Source organism: Rutilus rutilus (assembly GCF_951802725.1).
Source record: "Rutilus rutilus genome assembly, chromosome: 12".
NCBI classification, from domain to species: domain Eukaryota; kingdom Metazoa; phylum Chordata; class Actinopteri; order Cypriniformes; family Leuciscidae; genus Rutilus; species Rutilus rutilus.
In genome coordinates this window covers 5,025,791-5,050,426 of record NC_140217.1, presented here as the reverse complement: position 1 = coordinate 5,050,426, position 24,636 = coordinate 5,025,791, and the positions used below count along the sequence as shown (strand labels likewise).

General features: G+C 36.8%; 1 protein-coding gene across 7 annotated transcripts in view; it reads right to left on the bottom strand.

The window, feature by feature from the left end:
• Positions 1 to 6,482: 6,482 nt before the first annotated feature.
• Positions 6,483 to 24,636, bottom strand: part of rbm26 (RNA binding motif protein 26) — a 40,638-nt gene continuing 22,484 nt past the window's right edge. For 6 of the 7 annotated variants that reach the window (XM_084425722.1, XM_084425724.1, XM_084425718.1 and 3 more), the window contains one exon: positions 20,265 to 20,376. The gene's annotated coding sequence lies outside the window, so the exon portion shown is untranslated. Of the gene's footprint in view, positions 9,130 to 20,264; positions 20,377 to 24,636 lie in introns of those variants that run through there. The other variant, XM_084425719.1, reaches the window with a different exon arrangement.

Sequence of the window (24,636 nt, the reverse complement as noted above, 5' to 3'; positions counted from 1 at the left end):
GGCCGTGTGGATTCCATGTGTACCATGTGGGCCGATCTGGGCCGTGTGGATTCCATGTGTACCAGATGTGGGGCGGATCTAGATTCCATGTGTACCAGATGTGGGCCGGATCTAGATTCCTTGTGTACCAGATGTGGGCCGGATCTGGGCCGTGTGGATTCCATGTGTACCAGATGGGGGGCGGATCTAGATTCCATGTGTACCAGATGTGGGCCGGATCTGGATTCCTTGTGTACCAGATGTGGGCCGGATCTGGGCCGTGTGGATTTTATGTGTACCAGATGTGGGCCGGATCTGGGCCGTGTGGATTCCATGTGTACCAGATGTGGGGCGGATCTGGATTCCATGTTTACCAGATGTGGGCCTGATCTGCGCCGTGTGGATTTCATGTGTACCAGATGTGGGCCGGATCTGGGCCGTGTGGATTTCATGTGTACCAGATGTGGGCCGGATCTGGGCTGCGTGGATTCCATGTGTACCAGATGTGGGCCGCATCTGGGCCGACACTATGTTGCTGTCTGGGATTGTTCTGATTGGGTCATGGACAGGAAACATAATGCAAACAATAAAATGCAACTAACCACCAAAGTTAGGATAGTTAAATAGACAGATTTCAGGATTTTTAAAAGGTGAGAAGAAAATGTGTCCCACATTGTTTGGTTTTGAAACGAGACCGGATAATCAAATTGTTAATAATTTTGCATGTTGTTGGGACTGTGCAGTTCAGGGAAAGTTGAATACCTTTCTTTCTTTCCTCTTGTGTGATAAGCAGTTGTGGTGCTGTGTCGGGTCAGCTCTTGATGTCCTGAAGCAGGAGCGGATGGGAAGCACCGGTTTAGTGTTGAACTCAGATGAATGCAGTTCCCTCTCTGTTTGGACTGCTGTCCTCCCGTCATGAATAATAGAGTTGAGGAGTCCCGTGCGTGTGCCATGGCATTGTTCACAGTTTGTGTCACACCAGCGCATGGTTAACTAGGCAAAACAAAAGCTTTTCAATATTTCAGTGAGTTTGAGCTGCACACACGTTCACACACACTGAGACATGCAGAGCTTTGACAAATAAATCATATTTGCATACAACACAATGAAGTTCAACTAACTTTTTAAATCATTTAGAAATGTATTTGATTTGATTTGGATTACGATTGCAACGTTTTTAGCAGTGCGCTCTTATTCTAAAATCATAGATGGTCGATTATAAATGATAAAGTCATTGATTAATTGCTTTATTAGTGGAAACCTGACACTGACTTAACTCGCCTTATCTCTTGATTTATTTCATATCATTAGCCAATAAGCAAAAACGCTTACTAAATTTAGCTATACCTTTTTAATCATATGAGTGATTTCTATAATGCAGTATAATCATCTTACGTTGTTGGATAAATAAATATTTTATACGTATTTTATCAGAATCACAATTACATAATTTAGTGACCATATGAATGAATTTGAAATATTTTCAATTCTTTGGTTTAAAGGAGATGGACGCACACAAAACTGGCTATTTCTAGTGTTTCAAACAAAACAAAAATCTTGAGAATATTGGTTAAATTGGTTAAAAAGTACTCTCTATCTTTCTGTAATCTATTTGATCATTCTTTTGTGTAAAAAAAAAAAAAAAAAATGAAGCAAAACAAAAGCCATTTCCGTATTTACATCATTCTCCAGGAAGTGACATCATTTTGGAGGGAAAACAGCATCAGTATTAGCAATAGATTTGATGAATTATGTGATGTTTAGTGGTCTCATGCTAGAACATTCAGTCTTGTTTGAGAAAATTATTGAAATTTGTATGATATCAACATTTCAAAATGCTAAAATTATCAAGCAATTATCTGCTCATTTTCTTGCCATTGTGTAAATAATTTTAACAATTAATAAAAAGCTTTACTTAATGAACTTTAAGTGTCTGAACTTGACCATTTATGAATAACGATTCAACATATATTACAACTTCTAGAACAAAAAAGTTACCACGCTTAAAAGGTAAAGCATAACAGATTGACTCCCATCAATTTTCAGCAAACCTAACTGATAAAGGCTTATATTAGAAATGAAAAGAATATGGAACATTTGGGATGTGTGACACACACAAAAAGTGTGCTGCAAAATAATTACATTTTCTACTTGTATACCTGTTTAGTGGTTATACTTTTTAATGTAAAAAAACAACAACATGTTTTTCACGCCAGTATCTGCACAAAATGATGTTATTGACTGTATGATGTGTCCTAAAAGCCAGTTGAATTAACCACAATGCCTTGCAGGACTCACTGATGCCCGTGTTTTAAACTGAACTCTTTGCATTTTGATTCTGTGTCATATCCCATCGAGGCGTTTTAGTCTTAATGTGCATCTAACAGGAGCTGTCTTTGATTCAGGATGGACCCAGCCAAAGCTTCTCCCAGCCCTGATTATGGCTCGTGGTGGCATTGTTATGCAAATGGGGCTGTGCATTATTGAGCTGAAAGACTGTCAGAGTGCAAAACAGCCAAAAACTCTAAAGACTAAAGAAATGTGATTAAGCATATAGACACGCTCACATTCAAGAAAATGTATGCATTTCACATTGGCTGATAAAGCAGAAGTGTGTCAGTCAGCGCAGAGAGACCGATTCAGATACTATGGCTCTAACCAGGGGCCCTTAATGGCCCTCACAGCCTCCCGGTGAGTTCCCTGCTAATTACTCACTGCTTAATTGAGCCTGACTCAACATGCTTTAAATGAAACTCGCACACTTTTTGCCTCATCCAATCAGAATTTAGATTTGGAGCTATGTGCGCTTTAAAATATATTGGTTCTGGTGAGAGGTCGTACACTTAATAAGGCATGCATTTGTTTTCATGTGGAGGTTCTGGTCCGAATGACATCACCCCTTCAGCTCAGCCCTCATGAGATGACCACATTAAATCAATGTATGGATCCTGCCACCTACTGCCAATACTGAAAATCACATCCAACAGCTATTAAGTGAAAAGCAATGTGTGCTATTCATCAACACACTCACACAGGCTTGAGAGATAATGAGGAGATTTACTTTGTGCTTCATAATATTTAAGGATTTCAAAGGCGTTTAATGTTTTACTGTCAAATTGAAACATCTTGCATCTGATATTTGAAATGAATTTTTTTTTTTTTTATTCAACCCAGACAGGTTTTATAACACCTCATTGAATTAATTTGGTTGTGTTCATGAAAAACAAATGTTAGATTTGTGCTTTAAAACAGAATATTGCTTTTGTTTTTATTCACTGAATAATTTAATCATTGAGTCAAAATGGCAATTATCACAAAAATGAACCTTAAATCTTAATCTATATATTATGTATATTATATATAATATGATTATATAAATACAGTAAATCAATATAAATCAAATGAATACATTTAATATATAATATTGAAGCTATTGATTAAAAAATAACATATACACTAAAAACATTTTTAAAAGAAATCTTACAGAATGGTAAAGGCTGCATTTGTTTAATCAAAAATACATTAAGAACAGTTCATTGTGAAATATTATTACAATTTAAAACAACTGTTGTCTTTGTGAATATATTGTAAAATGTAAATTATTCCTGTGATCAAAGCTGTCACATGATCCTTCAGAAATCATTCTGATATGATGATTTGCTGCTCAATAAATATTTCTTATTAAATACAAGTATTATTATTATTTTGAAATGTCGTGTATTGATCTGTATATTTAATGATACTGTGTGTTCAATGCACTGTATGTACTGTATGCACTAATACAGAGAGACTGGCCTCTATTGGACATCATCTGCAATTGCACCTACATTAAGTCAAGCAATGGCTGATGTGTATGATTCATTTTTTATCTAATTCCGGCATTTCTGATCTGAAGCGTTACCCCAGTGTAAATACACACACACACACTAGATCAGATGTGCAAAGTTCATTAGCAGCTTTGGTGACAGTATTGACATGTATCAAACCGTACAGGTTCTTCATGTAGATCCAGCACGGTTTAACCACTGGGTTAACAAGCTCTTTGATCCTTAAAATCTCAATATTGCTCATGGAAGCATAAAATGTATTTCTGATCAATGTATTTGATTCATTCGGTTTGACTGTGGCCTTGTTAACCAATCAGGGTTGAGCTCAGCCGCTGGACAGTAGTAGTGGAGCAGTGTTGTGTTTTTCCTTTATACAGGAGTTAATAACTGTACTCGAGAAGAGAAACACACACACACACACACACACACACACACACACACACACACAACTTCCACATTACACACCAGGGAACCTTTGCAGACACTTATGTTACACCAAAGTCTCAAAATGAAAGAAACGCCTAGCCGTTATTCAGAGCGCTTAATGATCTCATATCAGAGTGTGTGTGTGTGTGTGTGTGTTGGTGTGTTTGTTTGAGATTTAGCTGCGGGTAAATAAAGACAACAGCACAGCACTGTAGACATCCACAGGGGTTGATCTTTACGGCTCTCAGATCGCCTGTTCACACTCAGTTTGAGGATCCACATTTATGGCACACGATGACTGTTGGTTTAGCGCTCAGACTTGTTAGCAAGTGAACGCACAGGCTGCTTTTATGCTCTTGCGTCAGATCAGAGCCTGTTTCTTGAGGTTTTGACAGGTTTGTTGGACACGTAGATGTCATTATACTTTAGATTCTAATCCCAGAGGAAGGAACATTGTTTTGATCAGATGTTGCTCAGGAGATTTTAAGTCAGCATAAAATCAAAACTGACCATTTTTTTGGGGGGAATATTTCAGTATTTATTATAAATGAATTACCTGTGCATGCACATCATTATTTTCTTTTAAATTCATGTGACCTCGTGACCTCAAATCAAAAGAAGTTCTCTGATGCTTCTCTTGCTGATGATGTTTACGGGCGCGAGGGCGGGGCAACCTGTCACTCACATGAGTTCGACCAATAGCAAGCCACAACCATCCAATCAATTTCCTATTGGACTAAATCAAGTCCCGCCCATAATTTTTTTCTTGTTCAAGTAGCCATTTTACTTTGATATGCATATGCATCACAATAGGGAAGAAAAGACTTTCACAACTTCAGTTTTTGTCGAATTTAAAGGTAGGTATGCGATTTTTGGAGGCGCTAGCTTTGAAAGCATAAGATCCCACCCTCCCGAAGAGAGTCTCAGACCGTCTCCAAAACCACGTCTACTGCAAATCACACATAATAATAATTAAAAAAAAAACATAGATAGCTCTGACATGTACCACCTGACTGCTGCAGATTCAATTCTGCGTTGATAGTGTCCCAGAGAGCAAAATAGTGACGGCCCAGATCCGGGCCACACCTGGTGCATGTGGGCCCGATCTGGGGCGACATTATGTTGCTGTCTGGGGTTGCCATTTGAGTCATGATCCGCTCCAAGTATGACGTCACTGGTTTCCATTTCTTCCAAATTACGATAGTTATGTCGTGAACGCAAAGCTAAAAGCTTAAAAGCTAAGGACCTGAAGTCTCCAATTGCTCTCCATTAAATCACATTGCTATGTAGAATGAATAATTAACATTTCAAAGATATGCCATTTGTGATTTTTATGTCTGATAGAATAAATGCTGCTCAATATCTTTTCTTTATCTCTGAACCTTTTGTGTCGTCTAATAGGCAAACAAAAGCTTTGACGCGTCTCATTCAGCTCCTTGGAAACTCTTTATTGCACAGGCTTCATTCAGGTCAGCTTGTTAAGTGGCTAATTACACTGCAAACACAATAACGGCTGACACGGGACGCTCGTGAGGGAGGGATGCGGAAACTCTTCAGATAGCTGAGACACACACATAAGTACATTAGCATGTCCTAATGTATAGGGGTGTGGCCTGAAACCTGAATACACACCACAAAATAAGGACTTTGGGTACTCATAATGTAGGTCAAAACACACACACACACACACACAGTTCAGAGTGAGTTTCACCTTAAAAAGCCTTTATTCCATCTACAAGTTGAGAATATGGGCGATGAATGAAGCTAAAATGATCTTGATAATTTTTCTTTTTGCAATATCCAATGTTGCTATTCATATTTTTTCTATTGCCATTGTTGCCGATTAGAATCAACATGTTTAATGTAAGAACTAAAACCGTAGAAATCAAGTAAAAAATAAAAAGGCATGGTTTTTCTCTAAACAACATTATTGGATTATCACAAATAATATTTATTTATTTATTCATGAATTCATAGAAATCTTCATATAATTTCCATTTTAAATGAAACATTTGAGTGATGCCACAAACAAACAGTTGAATCTTAACTCATTCTTAATGTTTAGTTTGCTTTTGAAGTCAATGTGAAGCACAGTTTGAAACCCATTTTTCTTGCATAATTGGAGAAACGGCAAAATAGCGTCGGCCCAGATCCGGGCCACATCTGGGGCATGTGGATTCAACGTTTACCAGATGTGGGCCGGATCTGGGCCGACACTATGTTGCCGTCTGCATATTCAGTAAGACAAAAAGCTTTCACGAGACTAGATATTGTCGTTTGGGAATTGACTGAATCGTAAAAAGTAAGCGTTACATATTAGAACGGAGCCAGGCGGATGCAGGAAAGGACAAACAAGAGACTTAGTGACATCAACCATAAAGCTGCATTTTAATAAAAGCTTATGAAGACAATCATTTGTTTTCCTTTATCACTTGGGTAGAAGAATCATGCACATTAAGATAAATAAAGATAATAACATGCATTAAAAAATAAATAATTAAATAGGGTCCATTTTAATTTCATGTTGCGTTTAAATCAGCGGCGCTATTAAAACCTTGCCTCGTGAAACCAGTCTAACCACACGGCCTCTAGGAAATTGAACGGCCAAATAAAAAAAAAAAACATTGCAAACTTTGTATAAAATCATTGCAAACTCCTGTGAATATTCAAAATATCACCCCGGCCCTAGATGAGAGCATTTATACAAAATCTAATCTGAGAATCCTTCATCTGAAATGAAATACAACCAAATTTGTGCTGAGACACCCAGCGTTCCCTACATACACAAATAGTCCAGAGCCTCCAGACAGCGTCTGAATTAATCTCAACAACAGCATGAAAAACACTGCTTATTGATACTGAGAGCCTGTGGGAATGAAAGACATGTATGTGAGGAGGACAGGAGACGCTCTGCTCTTTGTTGACAAAGTTGGGTAATTAGGGGCAAGAGCCCATTAAAGGAGAATATTCAAAGGGTGATAAATGGCTTTAATAAAGGAGCAGTGTATCCCTTTAACAGAGACAAATCCTCCCCATCTTTCTCATGCGCTGATAAAACACGCCACACAGACATCTCTTTCATCTCACCTGCCCTGGACCCAAAGCACTTCGGTGTGTGTTTCTGCTTGTGTTTTTACAAACTAACACTATATCGCGAGCGTGGCGTGCCTTTCTCAGATATAAATCTTGTACACGGAGCGCACGGACATTAATTAGGCCCGTAAAAGCCTCTCTTTGCTCGCTGGGTAGAAATCTGACAGGCCAAACACTTTAAAGTTTTGTGAATCGTCTCTTGCAAATTGGGCGGCGAGGAAGCTCGCAGGCCGAGAGGAAACAGCTCGTGTTGAGAGCAAGCTTGCCGGAGCGCTATAACGCATCTCTTTTAGGGCCTGTCGGGATATCCCCACAAAAGCCTAGAGACAAACCTGAAGAGAACTGAAAAACAAGGACAAATGAGAATGAATGGATTGGGTTATGTCTGGTATTGCCATACTAGTACTACCTGAACTGGTATGCATGGTGTGTGGCATTTTCTGCAAGCATGCACACTGTATATTTGCCGAAATATGTAGTATACAGCAGAGCATACTGAAAATATAAGGTCAAGTAGTGTGCACTGCATTGTGGCATTTGCAATGTGCTTTGCATGTATACAGCATTATTTGGCAAGTGTAGTAGGTCATCCTGTTATACCATGCAAACCAAACTGGAAATTCACATACTGTGCTCAAACGGCAGAAAAATATTGTTTAGCAGTAAGTGGTTTTCTGAATGTATAACAGATGCATGAAATTATCTGACAATACACGACATGTGTAGACTTCTGTTGTTTGAACTATTTGTCTTTGCATGCTGCATACAACTTTGCATAGTATTTAAAAAAGATATATATATTAGGCAGTATACAATGCATACTAACATAGTAAATAATAATAATACTTTTATTCAGCAAGGACACTTTTTTTTCACCAAAAGTGAACAAGACAGTAAAGACATTTACAATGTTAAAAGCTATTCCTATGCTGTTGTTTTGATCCGGTTTCATCAAAAAATCTTGACATTTTATCCTGAAATGTATCATGGTTTCCATGAAAATAGCAGCACAACATTGATAATAATCAGAAATGTTTCTTGAGCATCAAATCATCATATCAGAATGATTTCTGAAGGATCATGTGACACTGAAGACTGGAGTAATGATGCTGAATATTCAGCTTTGATCACAGGGTCACAGTTTCAAAATGCATTAAAACAGAAAGCAGTTATTTTAAATTATAATAATATTTAACATGACTGTTTTTACTGTATTTTTGTTCAAATAAATGCAGCCGCGTTGAGCAGTAGTGTACACAATCTACTGTACAATACTTCTATATGTTTACATACACAGTATATCACTATATATACAGTATAATATATCTTTTAATCTTAATTAATCTAATCTATTCCATCATGTTTCGAATAAAAAAAGTAAGATCAAATGAAAGTATCTTCACTTGTTAAAAATAAGACTACAGGGAACCAGATTTGCTAGAATATATATTTACTACTGTGTATTTGATACTGATTGCATATTTTAGAAAACCTGGAATGCTGTATTGACCAGCATCAAGGACAGAAACTAACTAACTAGTAGCATGTAGTAAGCTGTATATCACACTGACTGAACATATCCAGTGAAACGTGTGTGTCAGTCACTGTGTAGAGATCAGGCTGTTCTGTATTCAGTGTGTGAGGAGCTGGAGTGTGTGAGGTCTCCATCAAAGCATGAGTCTCACACCTGCACTTCCACACAGGGCTTCATCTGCCATGACACCCGTCCCGTCCCGTCCCGGACCCTCAGACCCTCTCCAGGGCACGGCGAACCCTGACACACCGGAGAGATCACATCACCTTCCTGAAAACACACACGGCCAATTAAAAACAGATGAAACACTAATGAACCTCCACCTCTCCATCTCTCTCTCTCTCTCTGTCTTTCTCCTTTTCTTTCTATCTTCAGGTTCTTCGCTCAGTGCTGATTGACAGGAATTGATCTTCTCAAGGTTCAACACATCAACTGAATGACAGCTACAGATCAAATATGATATGAATGGTAAGATAATATGGACCTTTTTTAACACTTTCACATAATGGCCAAAAAAAACAACAACTGACAATCGAGTCTTTGGTGTTTAAAGGGATAGTTCACCCGGAAATTCTGTCCTTTATTACTCACCCTCACACAAATGAAGATCTTTCTGCTGAAATCTGAGCTTTCTGTCCCTCCGTTGACAGTCTACGCAACTGTAACTCCAGAGGTTTAACCTCAATTTAACTCTTTCCCAGCCAGGGCAACTTTTTTTTAAAGCCACCGCCAGCGTTTTTGATCGTTTCCACAAAAATGTTGTGGCCCCCAGAATATTTTGTTGTATGAATATCTGAATATGTATCAAAAGAAATAGCAGAGCCTCTACTTTTATTCTAGCTTCTTGCATCCCTTTTTTAATCAACATGAATGTGGGTAAGTTCATAAAAAAAGCAACATTTTGATCAAAAAGCTGAGAAAATTGCCCTTTTTTTTTCCAAAGACCACAGTGGGCATAAGCAACGCTTCAGTCACTTGTTTCTGCTTCTTCGTCTGTGTTTTGAGAAGATGAATAATAGCTTCCCTACGGTTTAACACGGAAAATTCCGTCAATGGAGGGGAAAGAGTTAAGAAGCGACGAAAGTGCTTTGTTGGTGCTCTTGTGAACACATTGCAGATTAATATTTAGAAAATAAAGTGGTAAATGTGTTTTTGCGCAAACAAAGCACACTTCGCTTCATTAAATTGAGGTTAAACTACTGGATTACTTTAATGATGTCTTTACTACATTTCTGGGTCTTGAAAGTGGTAGTTGCGTAGCTGTCAATGGAGGGACAGAAATCTCTCAGATTTCATCAAAAAAATAGTTAAAGGGACTATCCCTTTAACTCCATTTTTAGACAAACACTTGTGAACTTCCCACTGCCATTTTGAGGCGCGTTCAACTTTGTCAAGTGGACGAGATAAGTTTATTTGGACAGACCCTCGACTTTGACTGAGGGAGCGAGTCCACTCATACTGTATGTACACTTCAGGCAGATCCATAGACCACAATGCAACACGATTGTGACGTCACAACAGCATCTCGGTGCTCACACTTAATTTACCCAAAAGTGATCAAGGGCGTTTCCATTTAAACACATTTCGAGGGTTCCAACAGTAGTGGGCACTCGTGCAACGTAAGCAATGACACACATCATTCAAGTTAGTGAGAGAAGGGCATTAAAAAAAAACCTTTTTTTTATATTAAATTTGATTTCAAAAAGGCCACAGTGGTCCGCCATCTTAACCCTCAGCTAAAGTAGATCCGCAGGTTAACAACTTTTACCAATTTACACACAATTACAAACTCATTTCGAGAGTCATTTTGCTTTTTCCCCACCAACAGGCTACTTCCAGATTAATAATTCAGTTTAATAATCAAGTCCCATTAGTGGCAGTAATACTCACATCTATAAACTGTGGCCGTCATGACAGTGACTCGAGCTCTCCTGACTTACATAACCTTTATTAGTCAGGAATGGAGTCCGATACCTTTCCAAAATAATGGCAAACATGATAAGTGACAGTATTATCTGGGATACTTAACGTAATGCTCCTAACTCCATAGCATGAAATGATCCACTCAATAATGACAAGAGTAATGAAACGCATCGTGTTTTGAAAGCCAGCAGCGTCTGTTTTCCGCATGTTAGCGATCTCCTCTTCCAGCGAGGGACGTAATTAACCTTGCTTATAGAAAGGTTGCCTATTTGAATTACTGCGTTTTTGTTATTTAGGAAGAAAATCATTTTCTCGGCTTCATATTGGATGAAATATTGCCTGAGACATAATTTTTATTCGGAAGCAGCTCGGCGCGAGATATTATTTAAATTACCTCTCCTTGGGCTAAATTCTGCTGAAATATCTCCAGTTTGATTTATCATGCAGTCGCAGTGAGAGAATGAAGCATATGAGGGTTTTATTACGTCTGCGCTCCTGCATAAAATGAGTCTGACTGAATCCTGCAGTCACATTTGGACACTCGATGTGAATTATTACAGACACAAGCCTGTCCACCTGCCAATTAGACCCGCTTCATGATTCAAGCTGATTTAAATATTGTGATTTGTCTCTTTGCTCTGTCAGGCTTAGACTCGTAGGTGATAATACATTTTGTCGTCGTGTTTTTACAGGAAACTTGCACTTATCTGTCTAAAAGATTCTAAATAACAAATAGAAATTGTACATACACAAAGTGAACAGTTGGATCAACTTAAAAAAATTACTTCAATTGGTAACACCTAAAGAAATTAAGTTTTCTCAACTTAAATTATCACGTTTTATTGTGAAAAACATGATAATTTAAGTTGAGAAAACTTAATTTCTTTAGGTGTTACCAATTGAAGTAATTTTTTAAGTTGATCCAACTGTTCACTTTTTACAGGTTATTCAGCATGAGAAGTTTCAAATGATTACTTTTTATTCATCAAAGAATCCTGAAAAAAAGCTGCATCGCCGTTTCCACAAAAATATGAAGCAGCACAACTGTTTTTAACAGGGATTATAGTAAGAAATGTTTCTTGAGTAGCAAATCGGAATGATTTCTGAAGGATCATGTGACACTGAAGACTGGAGTAATGATAATATTATTTCACAATCTTACTGTTTTTACTGTATTTTTTATTTCATTTTTAAACACAACCTTGATGAGCAGAAGAGACTTCTTTAATTGAAAATCTTACCAACCCAATTTTTTGTGTTACATCTACTCAAACTACATAAAACAGTCCCAGCTGTCTTTTTGTAATCCAGTTGTATATTTCAGCGCACAGATAATTATTACTGTATTTTACGAGCTGATAAGAGATAAGCAAACATTTCAGACTTTGCGAAAACTCAATTTCCCATTATTCAATTTTAACGCGAGGCCATAAAGCTGCAGAATCAGTTGTGACATGTTGCCCTTTAAGACTGTCATGTTATATTACCTTGCAGATCACATTTCATGAGTGTCTCATTAAAATAAACTCGGTGTGTTTTATGTGCACGTAACAGACAGATGTTGAGCTTTTAAAGTGTGATGAGACAGTCCTCGAGGACACATCAGGACATTTGTCTGGACTGTCATATTCAGGGTCTCAGAGTGGGAGAAGTTTCAAAACTGATGAAATCTCGGCACATGTTGTGTCCAGTTTGTATATTTTGTCAAAACGAAGTCAAAAGATGTCGCTTCGTGTTCGTTAATCGTTTATGGATCACGTTCATAGTTAATGTGATTTCTCTGAACTTGAGGACAACTAACTTCATACAGCTACTAAGATCACCAAAAGTCAGTCATTTATATACATAACGTACAGTATTTCAAAGCAGCTTTACAGAAAATAGAGGTACTAATATCAAATTTCCACAGGTCTTCATTTAGCAGTTTTGTTTGCAGCTTCATAGAAAAGTATGCCTTAATATATTCATCTTTATGCCCCTATTATTTTGCAACTTAAAGCAACACTAAAGCACTTTTCCTCTTCGGTCGCCCTACAGGTTGGAAGCGGAATTGTCCATTACCGCAGCCTACCGTCGCACGCACGCTCGCTGTTTATCCAGCACCGGCTTTGGAAATAACGATGTCCAGAGACAAGGTAGAGTATGTTGCATGATTTTATGAAAGTATGATGTAATGCGACATCAGAAACAAAGAAAAACAAAATAATGACATTGCTTGCTATTTTTTTCTTGCCGTAAAGCAAGTCAAATTTGTAGTTTCTTATGTCTCATTCGCTACCCGATCTGGCAAACTTGCATAGTGCGATTATAGCGGATATAGTGTCGCAAAGCGGATGCAGAAGTGCCGTTCACCCTGTTACGAGTTGATGAACCACTGAAACCATTTTGGAAACATTATTTTAAGGTACAAAAGAATATTTGGTGTTGCTTTAAACTAATCATTTTCATTAATTGAAATGAAACTGAAATAAAATCTGTATCTTAGATGAAAAATTTTCGTTAAAATCTCAACAACATTATCATATGTGCCAATGTCTTATGAACAGTATTTTTATGTGAAAAAAAAGAAAAAAAAAAAGTTTATTCACAGTTACATGTTTTTCATATTTTACACTCGACACGTAAAAAAAAAAAAAAAATCGGATTTAAAAAATACAGGAAAAATCTGTCAAAATAAAACAGTAAAATTAATTTTTTTTTTTTTACAGTGTAGAAATGTTGTCTTTGCAACGAACTGAAATAATGTTTAAGTTGAAGTACTAAATCTTACAAATAAAGCTAATTGTTTAAAAAAACTAATAAAAAAAAGCACATGAAAATTGACTCAAACTTAAAATGAAATGATAAAAATGAGAGCTAATTCAAAATATGAATTTCAAAGCATCAGATACAAAGTATCACACCCAGTGACATCAACAAATGCTGCTTAATCTTAATAATACACAAATAATACTAAAATTGCACTGGAGTAAACCAAAGGTGACTGGTGAGGAATTAAAAAAATTGTTGAATTAACAAATTTGAGCAAAAAAAATTACACATAAAAAAAAAAAAAAAAAAAAAAAAAAAAACTGAGTTCCACCTGCCAGTCAGGAATCCAAGTTTCCTTCTAATGACCCTCATGAAGCCAGTGGAAGAGGCCCGGGACCCTCGGCCCTCGGCTCCGCACTGAATTATTGAGCGTGTCGTGGAGGCTCTGTCCACACAATGAATTACAATGTGAATCCTGCTCTAATTATGACTCTTTCAGATGGCAGACGGGGGAAAATTGAACCTGAATATTTCATAATCTGCATCTCCTCTTCAAATGAGAGATCATTTTGGAATCGCATGCTAATTTTTGTCACGGCCCTGAGTTCCCAATAACAGTAATTGGAAAAGTCTCTGAAGGAGTCGCTCATTACAGCCGGAAATGATTAGCGCTGATGAAAACTACAGTAAACCTCCTCTTTATACCAGCTGTTGTCATTTTCTGCTCCATATCCGTTTATGAATATAGACCTACGTTAATATTTAAAAAAAAAAAAGACAAATGTCTGTACTTATAGCAGAAAATTACATGAACATCCCTTACAAAAATTCAACACACAACTATAGTTTATAAACAAATAATTTTCCATTTTCTTCCAAAAGTTTCAGTAATTGTGTTTGTCATTTTTATAATGACAATATAATTTTTAATTTGGTTTTAGTTCATCAAGTTTAACTAAATGAAAGTGGAAAATGTTGCATTTGGCAACTAGCTGAAATAAAATTATTTTAAGGTTTTTATATTTTTATATAAGTAATGTTTAAAAAATGTACCCAGTCCAATCTTTTTGGAGAGAAATGCAGAGCTGGCTAATGTCCAAGGAAACTGTACTGTCTTTATCTGTGAAGACAATTATTTTTGGTGTTTTTGATGAAAATAAGAATGTGGACTTTGTACTTAATTCTCTTTTATTATTCAGAAAGTTTTTCATTCATAAATGCAGGTATTATAAAACCAAACCTACTTTGACTCATTGGAGGAATGAGCTGAATCTTCTAAGTAAATCTCTTAAACTTGTGGAGGAAAAGAAAGCCCTTAAATTATTTTCTTTACTTGAAACATTTAAGTTAATCTGAAATGGCCCCGGTAAGTTTTGTTCATTTGTTGTTGTTGTTTTTTTTTTTTTTTTTTACTGCTTGTGTTTTGTTTTGTAGCTCTATCTATAATCTCAGATATGTTTTATATTGTATTGTTATTGCTGATTTTGCTCAATCTTTACTGTAGTATATGAGAATATGCTTAACTGTTTAATGCCTTGTATGTTTGTTATTATTTTCATTTAATAAAAAAAAAAAAAAGTTTAAAAAATGTTTTTATTTTTATGCTTTTAGATTTAGTTTGAGTTCAAATAACCCTGTCATCTACAATAAATACAATTATGTCTTGGATAATCTCCTTCTGTCATATTTGTTGGTTCATTCACAGTGCATTGAGTATTTAGATAAGATTATCATCAGTATAACGCGCTCTGACTCTTCTCGTGGAATGCCAGTGTTGTTTTGAAGTTATCTGTTAACTGAGTATTGACTCTCCCCAGTGTGTTGTTCTGTTTGTCTGTGTGTGTGTGTGTGTGTGTGTGTGTGATGAGAGCGAGAGGTTACAGTTAAGGTCACTGTTAATGCTCACGGGACACTACAAATAAACCAACTGGAGCAAGAACAAGGTGCATGTCTAAATTTTACATGTTGTGGAATGTCAAAGCCATGAATTAATAAAGATCAGATAAAACCCTTTGTGTGTGTGTGTGTGTGTGTGTGTGTGTGTGTGTGTGTGTGTGTGTGTGTGTGTGTAAGTCACTCAGTCTTTTAACCCCAGTCAGAGATGTCAGAGCTCCTCAAGGTAAAGCAGAAGGAAGTGAAGGAGAGGGATAGAAACAAGTAAAGCTGTAGGAAAACAGCAGCGAGGTCAGAGGGACGTGAAAGATCTTGTTTGTAAGTAAAGATTTGAAGGTGTGCAGATGTAGTGCAAGCTGATGGATTGAAAGAGGCCTTCAGATACCAGTAATCTAAAAGTCTAGTTTAAAATATATAAAATAACACTTCATTATGTGTTTGAAAAACATTATTTTAAAGTTCTAATACTCGAGTGTTTACGTATTAACCGCAAACTTTTGAACCGTAGTGATCAGCACTTACATGTATTCAAGATGTGTGTGTGTGTGTGTGTGTGTGTGTGTGTGTGTATGTATATCATAATGTTGACATTTCACAACTTATCGAATTCATTCACATTTTAATACTTCTAAAATAGTTCTAGTTCTTTAAAAATTAAGAAACCAAAACATTGTTCTGAAGAACCCATAATGAAAAAAGAACAATTTTAAATTTAAAAATAACCTTATTTTTAAATTGTACCTTTTCCAAATGTTAAAGGTATTGGGTAAGGCAATTCTGGTTGAAACTTCTGGTTGAAACGCTCTTCACATTCTGATAGCAATCAATTATAGAAGTGGTCTAACTATTACATTTTTTTTACATACTACATCTGTGGAAGTCACATGACCAAAACATGGCCAAACAGAAGCCAACTTTTACAGTTCCTCCTGAACCAAAGCAACCAGCTTATACTGCGTTCATGCCATGTCATAACTACCGTAATTACAAGATGGCGACCTGTGACGTTCTACCCGGAGCTGTTCACGTCCTCAGACTCGGATATCTGTGTTTCTATATCAGCACTATCAACGCTGAAATTAACCTGCAGCAGTCAGGTGGTGCAACTAGAACTCTGGGAGTTGTTTACGGTCATTATTATTGTAATGTTTTGTGCTTTGCGATTACGTGTCGTCTTTAGTGACGCTTTACAGACTCTGCTCTGGCTGTGTGTGTTCATGTGTTTTGAAGGAGGTTTTGGAGACGCTCTGAAGGGAGGGTGGGATCTTATGCTTTCAAAGCTAGCTTGCTATTGCTAGTCTCTCTGAAATTGCCTACCCTACCTTTAAATGTCATAATTACTCCATTTTGGGCTTGTCTCATTCTCAGATTTTTGAAATATCCTCTCTCTACATATAATCACGGCACACTTTTTTTGTAGAAAAAGCTGACTTTCTGATATATGTATAGTTATGCTAGCTAACTTTTTTTCTCCAAAAAGTGTGATGTGATTTGTGATAAGCGTTTTAACATGGATGTTAAGTTTGAAGACTTAAAGGGACAGTTCACCCACACATTTTAATTCTGTCATCACTTACTCCCCCTCATGTTTTTCCAAACCTGTACGAGTTTCTTTATTCTGTGGAACACAAAAGAAGATATATTAAAGAATGTTTGTAATCAAACAGTTGACTTCCAATAGTAGGAAAAAATACCATGGAAGTCAATGGTTACCAACACTCTTCAAAATATCTGTGTGTTCAAAAGAAGAAAGAGACTCATGTAGGTTTGGAACAACATGAGGGTGAGTAAATGATGACTGGTTTTCATTTTTGGGTGAACTGTCCCTTTAATAGCCAAAAGATTCACTGTAATATCACTATAGAGTCCAGAGCCATGTCTACTGTTCTTCTGCCTCACTGCTTCAACAACCAGCCCTCTTCTTATCAAGAACCATTTTTCACTGTAGGCTTCTAGACCAGAGCGCACACACACACACACATTCACTATTCTCCCATCGACCTATCCTCTCCTTCACCATGCAAATCAGACACGAACAAATGTCCTGACTCAGTGGGGACCCTCGACCCGAAGTGTTTAACTCCACAGCCTCCCATCTCACTCATTCCCGTCTCTTTGATGTTCTTTAAATGAGCTTTCCAACTCCACTTCAATTTTACAAGGCCATTATGGGGAGATATAATGTGAGGGTTAAATATATCGGGGCAGACATTATGTGAAAATAATTAGTGCTGATGAATAATGCACTAATTCAGCTGATGAGGGATGGTTAGCAGAGTAATGGAGTGAGGGGAAGGCGGTAGCTTGACAAATGAAATTAAAATATTTAAACACTGCTTTATGATATTACGGGAGAGATCTCATCATCATCATCATCATCATCATCGAATCCCTCTCACCTCCGGCACGGAGCACACGGCTATTACGGCTGACGGCTCTATTCGAGTGACATGTTCACGGTAATGTGACATCCATAAGTCACACGGCCCATTCGTCAACGTGAACACAGACGACATCAGAGCAAGGACAAGCCTCGCGCACACAATCACGTGTGTTCTCAGATCAGAAAAGTCTGCAAAATCAGCTAGACTAGCTAAGAATAGGACAAGGTCATTATGTTGGTCTAAACTGGTCAGCTGACTTTATCCATTCTGATTATAGTGATTGTTCTGGATGATATAGCGATATCAGTTACCATTAAGCGAAGTGTGGCACTGGATTGAAACATAATGACTTAGTTTCAAACACTCGTCTTCGTCGCCATTGGTTGAACTGATAATCTTATGCTGCCTTCAAGTGCACCTGGGAAATTCGTACCATAGTGGCGAGAATTCGTTATTACGACATGTCAGAAACAATAAACCCAGCTAACTATTCACCAGCAAAATATGAATTTCTATCACTTGGTATCAAAATTAAATGTTTTTGTTACATAAAGCAAACTGAAAAAGTTGAGTACTTTATCCATTTACTATGGACTTGCTTTCCGCTCACTGGTCTATAAATTACAGATATATTGTATTGTTTACATTATAGATCAATGTTTCCGCCATGTTTCAAATAGACACTCCTCTTACGATATCACAAATCGCATATCATCTAGAATTCTGAGTTTCCCACTTATGAAGTAAGTAAATATGACTTCACCTGTTCATTCATGATATTTTCTACGCTATTTGAAGGGCGCATCAGGTCCAGTCAAGCTACGCAAACAATCCGATTGCAATTCCATTTGCTGCCACTAGTGGTACAGAAATTACACACTTCATATTTAACTTCACCTGCTGGTGTGTTGATTGGTTAAGAATGTTGTTCAGCCCTAAAATCTGGTAGATAGGAAATGGATGTTGATCTAGGAATATATCCTGCTTTTTTTTTTTTTTTCTCTCAATAAATTTAAGTAAAAAGAAAAAGAGGAAAAAGACTGGGAAATGTTGCCAGTTTGAATCAAACCTGCACATATGAACTCTGATATCCAGGGTAGGTACCTTAGTCGGTATTTGCTAAATCAGTTATCGCCATTACTATTAAGACACTAATGACGATAACTAGGCCTATAAATAACAATAAATATATAGTTCTAAAAATCATTAAAAAAAAAAAGAAAAAAAAATCGTAGTCTAAACCACAACTATGACAGTAACAGCACAGAGTAAAGATATCATTGGAATCACGTTCACAATTATGTTTTTTTTTTTTTATAGCTGAGCTGATAAACGATAAAAACATTGGCAGCCAATCAGAATCCATCCGGCTTTAAAGAGCTCAAGCATTTAAAGCGGCAGACGACAGAACATGGCATAGGTTAAAGCAGGTTATGACTATATGTTAAGATATATTTTAGAAATAGATATACTTTAGTTATCCCTTAGGGGGGAAATACTATATCTATCTCCAGTTGATCATGACAGATGTGAATACATGAGGTTAAATATCTTCCTCTATGGCTCTTTGAATACTCATCTGAATCTGAGAGCGCTAATACAGCGGGACCCGGGACCCGAGTTATTTACGACGGAGTGGCCCACCTCATTCCCCTCGTTACGATCACATTTTACACCCATCATCTGACAATGAAGTGGCTGCACAATAAATCCCTGCTTCACTGCCATTTCCCAGTAAATTGCCTGTACAGAATCAATATGGCGGACGAGGCTGCCGCGTCCAGATAAATGACAAGAGTATCGATAGATGGAGGAGAGCAGAAGAGTCAAACAGACAGATGTGTGTGTGAGAGAGAGAGAGAGAGAGAGAGACTTAAAAATGAGTTGAATCTTGTATAACTTATAAAAAGAGTTGAAAATTGCTCAACTTATTATATTTTGAGTTAAAGTAAAAACGTCATAACTTAATGATCATATAATATTATTTTTTTTACAGTGTAAAGACATTTATAGTTACAAATGATTTCTATTTTAAATGAATGTTCTTCTTTTGAATTTTATATTCTTTTTTTATATTCATTTTTGTTTTAAAGAATCCTGAAAAAAAATAATGGTTTCAACAAAACTATGAAGCAGCACAACTGTTTTCAACAATGACAATGATAATAATAATAATAATAATAATAATAATAATAATAATAATAGTAGTAGTTTCTTGAGCAGCTAATCAGCATATTAGAATGATTTCTGAATATTGCCATCACAGGAATAAATTACATTTTAAATTATATTAAAATAAACAGTTCTTTTTAATTGCTATATTTCACAATATTAACCTATTCTGTTTTTACTGCATTTTTATTTATTTATTTTTTAAATAAATGCAGCCTTAGTGAGCAGAAGAGACTTCTTTCTGAAACTTACCGACCACAAACTTTTGAGAGTACAGTGAGCTGAATCTGAAAATATTCTTTAATTTGATCTTTCAACAGGATTAAAGTGACCAAAATGATGAAGACAGGAAGTGATGCCGCAAACAATCCTGTGCCAATGATGAACAGGATGCCTGAAATTATAAAAAAAAAAGGAAAAAATCTTCAGTTTCAAAATGCATGTGACGTGTTCTTAGAAATGAAATTTTTGTATTTGTCAGATTTAAAAAAAATAATTTTCTGTAGGTATTGATTGAATGTTTGTAAAACGTCAAGATGTTTAACCATTAATTTAAATGTTTTCCAATATATTTATCGAGAAATATACGTTTTTTATACATTCATATTTTAAATATTGCTTTTTAAGAATTAATAATTATGTCAATATACTAAAAGTTTTTTTTTTTTTTTTTACCTTTTAGTTATTTTTACTTTAACCTTATAAAAACTGTTCATTCAGAAATTGATAATGTTCATCATTGTTTTCTGTATGAGCTGAATTGTTGTAAAATCCCTTTAACTAACAAGAGCCAGTTCCATAATGACATCATCCAACAGGAAGTGACATCAGTTTGGAGAAAAAAAAACCCAGAACAAACATCAATCAATTGTCATGTTGTTTGCATCATCCTGTTTGATAAAATATTACAAATAAAAATCATACTATCAAAATTTCAAAAGATGGTAAAAACTATATATCATTATAATACATCATTAACGTGTGTAAGATAATTATGTCCATCCTGCTCTTCTTCTTGTGTAAATAAATACGTGTTTGAGCTTGAAACATTTTTATGGAAATACCTCCACTTAAATGACAACACAAACATACACATTTTTCAAATGTTGAAAGGTAATACAAAACAGGAATGGCCCGTAACAAACATTTGTATGGTCCTTCTAGAAGTAAAGGAGACCCGGTGAACTTTTGAACACTTAAGAACGGCTCAAACCGTATCAACCAACTAATCACTCTAACTGTATCAAACCAATTTCCATTCAGTTAGAATGAATGTATAGTAATCAAGTGCCAACGCCTGGTACCAACATGGCTTCCGGCACCTCTAGATATACGAGCGTTGAGGTCTGATAATCTTAATATCTGCAAGATATGGTTGGCCGTATATTAGAATGAACAACTGTGAAGTCAGAAAGAATCATTACTGGCCTTGAGCTGACTTACACTGAAGCTGATATTTCTGAGAGCGAGAGACAGAGAAAAAGACGAGGACGGAGGCAGAGAGACGGGGGAAGCATCGTCTCAGCTGGCACTTTTTATTAAGCTCATATTTTGCGACTGTCATTGGCGCTGCATTTGACTTGTAAAACAGACCTAATTACAGGCCCCAAATATGCGATTGGCACATCAAACGGTAAGCTACAGTGACGGCCTCCCCTGTCCTGGCTCTCCTCTCGCTCCCGCTCCTCCTGCCGCACTAAAGCCACTGATTATGAGAGAAACATTAAATGGGAATTACTGCAAAACAATTTACCCGTAATGTAGCAGTCATATCTGCGCAGGCACAGGAAAAACGACTCAAATATAGTCGGATTAATAATACATGCTTTAATTAAACAGCTTGAAGGTGCATATAACAGGGACAGGAGACGAAAAGATTGAATCTCCACGCGGCGGATCTGAACAGACGACTCGCGGTGAGTAAATATGCACCCATGAGCAGTCAAAGAAATCATGATAATTTACAAGATGTTAGACTGAGTGATAAAGGTCATTCCATTCATGATCAGAAAGACATGATGATGAAGCATCTGAGATGGTGCACGGTGATAAGAAATCATAAATGTACGGTAACAGAATCTGACGAGTTATAACCATTCAGTTTGGTTGGAATTGATTCGGTTTCAATTATTTTGGTCTAGTTCATAATAATCTTCAAATAAATGCGTAATGGAAAGGACTAGACTGTAAATTTGAAGTTGGTGGGTTTTACGGGGGAAAAAAATGAAAATATTGGTTACCATAATTAGATTATTATGAATAATCTGCCAGATATACAGTTTATTGTCTCCACGATGCATCAATGCTTTTTACAAAGTGTCTGCCAAAATATCATAGTAAGCACTGTTATTGTTTCTACAGTATAATCGTATAATGATCTCCATCAAAGAGTGTTACACACTTTTAGAATTGTTGTTTCTTTTGTTATTACAATGAAGTAAAAAGAAATGTAGGAACTCTGCTATTCAGGGAAAAACTATGCTGACCATGCTGAATTTCTAAAGTATGTAACTAATAATTATGGACACAAACAAACTGATTCATCTTTTCAGGAGAAAATGTGTGGTACTTGCTATTATGTTCCGGGTCAATTTGACTCGCAGAACATTTTTAGTTGTCGGAAATACTGGGATGTTTTTCTTAAAGAATTGTGGGTTACCCATTATGTCCTGTTACAGTGTAATTATACATTATTATACTGAGTAATATTACCTATGTAGGGTTAGCACTGTTTTACAGTTAGTTGAATGTAATTAATTATGCATAACTTAGAGCAAATGGTGGTTTGTCGTCTCACTAGTTGCGTCATCAGGTTCTGCGCTCCTATTGGTTTATGATTTGACGGCTGTCGTAGGAGAAGTCACACTACAGGACTGTGCGTCATATCTTTTAACACTGCCACAATTTGATCGCAACGGTCATTAATCGGCCGTTGGCTAATATGTCAAACTAGCGATCAAAGACTTCAGATTTTGGCCTAAGATCAGAGGAATCTTTTAGGATTCTCAACATTGGTCTCAGGCCCTGTTTAGATGAGGTAGACATTCCCGTTTACACCTGGTGTTTTAATCCATCTCTATTGTCCACTTTCAACCACTTCTGTCCTGATTTCTTCGAGGAATAGGTCTATGGGCTGGTAAATTAATAGTTTTTCAGAACTTTCGATCTAATGGACAAAATAAGCTTGCGCAATTTACATATGAACGTGACCAGAGACAACGGAAAAACACACGGAGCTCATCAGCTTTAGTTTCTGCTCTGACAGCCACAAGACCAACACTGTGAGTGTGTGTTAGAAATCAGGAATGATGAGAAAATGTTTGGTATGTTTTTCATCTTCAAACCAAACTTAGATCTTCAGCCGACAAAGTTTAAACCCCGTCTGGCTAGAGCTCTTCCCATAATGTTTACGCATTAGTTCAGTGGACGGAGAGTAGACGGCCTTTTGTGGCTGTTTGAACACATTCGACCGCATGAGCGTTTACACTACGAAAGCAATCCGGTCGAATGTGTTTTCGACTCCCTCTAGAAGTGTTCGAAAGTGGACAAGCTCAAACCCTGTATTTAGCGTCGTCCACTTGCGATCGGATCTTAATACCAGATGTAAACAGCGCCTCAGACGGCCAAAATCGTAGTGTGAACCTGGCTTTAACAAACACCATTGATGATAGAATATTTGTATTATTGGCACCTGGCTGATAAAAGAAAGATAGATGTGAATAAAGGTCTGGTGTGTGTATCCATGTGCTCACAGGTCTGTATACCAGCACACTCTCAAACACAAGCATTAGAGCATGTCTTCTGAAATCCTTCCTCTCTAATTACCGTGTGAGGTGAGTACTGAGACCAGTCCTGTGTGCGTGTGCTGTTATTGCTCCAGATAATAAATTGCGTGCTACATTGATAAACTAATGCAATTACAGGCAGGGTCACAAAGTCAGCTAATTTACAGATAGCAGTGTTTGGGGGTGGAGGGGGATGTTGAATAGCCCCTGGGGTCCTGATGCAGTCTCTTTATTTCCACTCGGAGTTTAAAACAGCGAAGTGCAGCAGGATTGATCCTTCCAACTGCGTCGGACTGACCGTTATAACAACAGAAGGTCAGAGATCTTTAACAGAGGCCAATTATTTTTGCAGATAGCATCCAGACAAAAACAGGCTTAGGAATCAAAAGCAAGTGATTGAAAACTTGCTGAAATAACCAGGACAATTATTTAATTGCTTTTAAAAAAAAAGTTATTTAGAGAGGATTCAAGTCACATCTGGTCAACTTTCAGGATCAAAAAAAATAATTAAATATGTAATTTCACCAACATCACTCCATATTCTTTATCTTCCAGTTACGGTAACATAAGGAACCTAAATGACTTGAGATCATTCTAATCTGTCATCTTGGTTCCAGAATGTGTTTGTAATGTAATGTGACCTTTGACCCATAATTAAATTGACATCTTTAACCTTCGTTACAGCCTGTCACATCTGTGCAAATCAGAATGTCAATACATCATTGGGTTAACATTAACTGCACAACACACACAAGACAGTCTTGGAGTGAAGTACACATATAGAGACAATCAACAAGGTTTATATATATCCTTTGGCTAGTGTGTGATGTAATGTTATTATAACTTATTAAAGCTCTTCAGTAGAGTAG